The sequence below is a fragment of the Gossypium hirsutum genome, chromosome A02 (genome assembly GCF_007990345.1).
Source record: "Gossypium hirsutum isolate 1008001.06 chromosome A02, Gossypium_hirsutum_v2.1, whole genome shotgun sequence".
Classification (NCBI taxonomy): Eukaryota; Viridiplantae; Streptophyta; class Magnoliopsida; order Malvales; family Malvaceae; genus Gossypium; species Gossypium hirsutum.
Genome location: NC_053425.1, coordinates 11,823,779 through 11,826,748, shown reverse-complemented (window position 1 = coordinate 11,826,748; position 2,970 = coordinate 11,823,779). Strand labels below are relative to the sequence as shown.

The window sequence follows — 2,970 nt, the reverse complement described above, 5'->3', positions numbered from 1 at the left end:
ATCAAAGAGTTCTAATGCATTTGAAACATTTCTAATTAGAATCTTAACTTAATCGAACTCTGGCATCACGTCAATGTGACAGATTAAACTAATTATTATTTTTAATTAATCTCACAATATTTTTTTTCAAATAATCTCATGAGATTGAGCAATTATCTTTTTTTCAACTATTATTTATTTATTTTACAGTTAACTTTCTTTATAATATCTCTATTTGTCTGCTCAGATGTTGCCATCAAAAAAAGTAAGTGAGAATTATGTTCACAAAAAGATAGAAAATAGGAATCAAATTAACACAATTAAAAGACGAATAATAGGTGCATGCATTATTGCTTTTATGCATCTTTTATTTTAAATTCTTTCATATGATTAATTATAAAATTCATAAATCTAACAACTTCAATGAATCAATATGAGTTATTCAATTAAATTAATTAATTCAAGTAATTAATTTATAAGTTTATGATGCTCCAAATTAATAGTAGAATATTTAATTAAGAAATTTAATAGTTTATTAAATTAATATTTTTAATTCCACTCATTGAAGATTATATGAAATTTAATCACTTTATTGAAGTAATATTTTAATTAAGATAATTTTCATTTAATAAATGATAATTAATAGGCTTGATTATATGAAACAGTGATAAACCATAAATATAACATGTTTTAATCCCATGCTTAGTGTATTTTACGATTATTTATTAATTAATTTGGTGAATTAGATGCTCTTAATCCTTTAATTTCATGTTTTATACTTAGGAGAGCATAGGGGAACAAAAGGAGTAGAAAACGAGTCAAAAACGGAAGAAATCAGCTGATTTAAGACTATTTCCAAACGGGTTGAGCACACGCCCATGTGAGCCATACGGGTTGCCCACATGCCCATATGGCAGCCCGTGTCGATATCGCTCCCTATTTCCCAAACACGCAGAAAAAGCCAATTTTTAGGGTTTCTGAGCATTCTAAAGTCTATAAATACATACTAGAAGAGGACCTAAGGGGGCTACACAGAGTAGAAAGCAGAAATTACTCGAAGGAAGCCATTGGAATCATCTCTAAAGCAGACCTCCTTCAAGACTGAAGATCTCCCTCCAATTTCTCTCGAAGTTTTTGGATTTCTTATGTTTTGTTGTTTTCCTATTTTTGAGATGTTTTCATATTACATTATGAATTAAACTCCTTAAATACCTAGGGAGGATGAAACCTTCGATGGATATTATTATTTAAATATCTGAATTACATGATAAATACTTGTTCTTATTCTTAATTATGTGTTCTTAATCCTTGCCTTAATATTTTTAAGATATGAATCCAAGTTTGATGTGCTTATTCAGTGGAGCAACAGTCCCTGTTTAAGAGTAGATCTAGCATAATTAAGCGGAGTTGATTGCAATCCTAGAAATAGGACGACATAAATCTGCTGGATTAGAGTCAAATCTAATAAGGGAATCCATAGATCGAGTTAATGCGACAATAGGGGTTTTAATTAGAAACAGATTTCAATTAATCAACATAGAGTCAGTTGTTCTTAGTCTCAAAAGAGATATTAACATAATTTAGGGATTTCTACTGATCAAGACAAGTGAATAAATCATTTAATTCAGAGTCAAAATAATAAGTGAAGTCTAGGTGGATTCTTTATTGGGTATTGTCTTTATAATTGGTTTATTCGATTATTTCCTTCACTCTCTGTCACGTTCATTAGTTAATTAGTTTAGTTAATTTTAGATTAAAATGAATCTCTTTTATTTTAGGCTAAATAATAGAAAGATAGTTAATACTAATACTTTTAGTCCTTATGGATACGATATTCTAGACTCATCATAGCTATACTACCATTCGATAGGTGCGCTTTCCTTAGTCATGATCATAGTCTAGTTTAGTGATTCATAAAACGATCATCAAGTTTTTGGAACCGTTGCGGGGACTGAGATATTAGGAATGCTTGATTTTTATTAATTTAGCCATTTTTATTTTTATTGCATTTTATTTTAATTTTAATTTTTGTTTACTATCTTTTCTTTTGTTTGCTCCTAGCAGGTTCCTTTAGTTTATGACTAGAAAAAACCCGTCAGGACCTCTACTTTTTTACAGTGAAATTGAAAGCGCAGCTCGTAGAAATTGTAGAGAAATAAGGCAGAGTTTACAGTATATAGAGGAAGAGCACGAAGATGATACCAATATTACCGAGGAGATGGCGGAAAATTAGAATAATCCGCTACCTCCTTTGGTTGCCTCGAACTCTGTAAATCAAAATCCTGCTCCTCTTACTATTTACGATTATGCTAATCCCACATTACTGGGGCTGAATCGAGTATTGTTAGACCTGCCATTGCTGCAAATAATTTTGAACTGAAACCTAACACTATACAAATGATTCAACAATTTGTTCAGTTTGATGGTTTGCAGGATGAAGACTCAAATACTCATTTGGCCAATTTTTTAGAGTTCTGTAATACTTTCAAGGTAAATGGCGTTTCTGACGACGCCATTCACCAACGACTATTCCCCTTCTTGTTGAGAAATAAGACTAAACAGGTGTTGAACTCCTTACCACAAGGGTCCATCACTACTTGGGATCAAATGACTGGGAAGTTTTTATTAAAACATTTTCCACCGGCTAAGATAGCTATGTTGAGGAACATATCTCGTCCTTCATGCAAATGGATTTAGAAACTTTATATGATGCATAGGAGAGGTATAAGGATCTATTGAGAAGGTGTCCTCACCATGGGTTACCTTTATGGCTATAGGTTTAGACTTTCCATAATGATTTGAACCCTTTAACTAGGCAAATGATCGATGCAGCTACTGGTGGTACTATAAATAATAAAACACCTGAGGAGGCTTATGAGTTCATAGAGGAGATGTCACTAAATAATTATCAGTGGCAAGTTATGAGGATAAAGCCGACAAAAGCAGCCGGTGTTTTTAATGTTGATGTGGTTACCATTTGTCAAATCAGGT

The 2,970-nt window shown here is 31.8% G+C and overlaps 1 non-coding gene across 1 annotated transcript; it reads right to left on the bottom strand.

The window, feature by feature from the left end:
- Window positions 1–2,634: 2,634 nt before the first annotated feature.
- LOC121216386 (small nucleolar RNA R71) lies at window positions 2,635–2,740 on the bottom strand. Its single transcript, XR_005912574.1, has one exon. It is a non-coding gene; the product is annotated as a small nucleolar RNA R71 (small nucleolar RNA).
- Window positions 2,741–2,970: the final 230 nt, after the last annotated feature.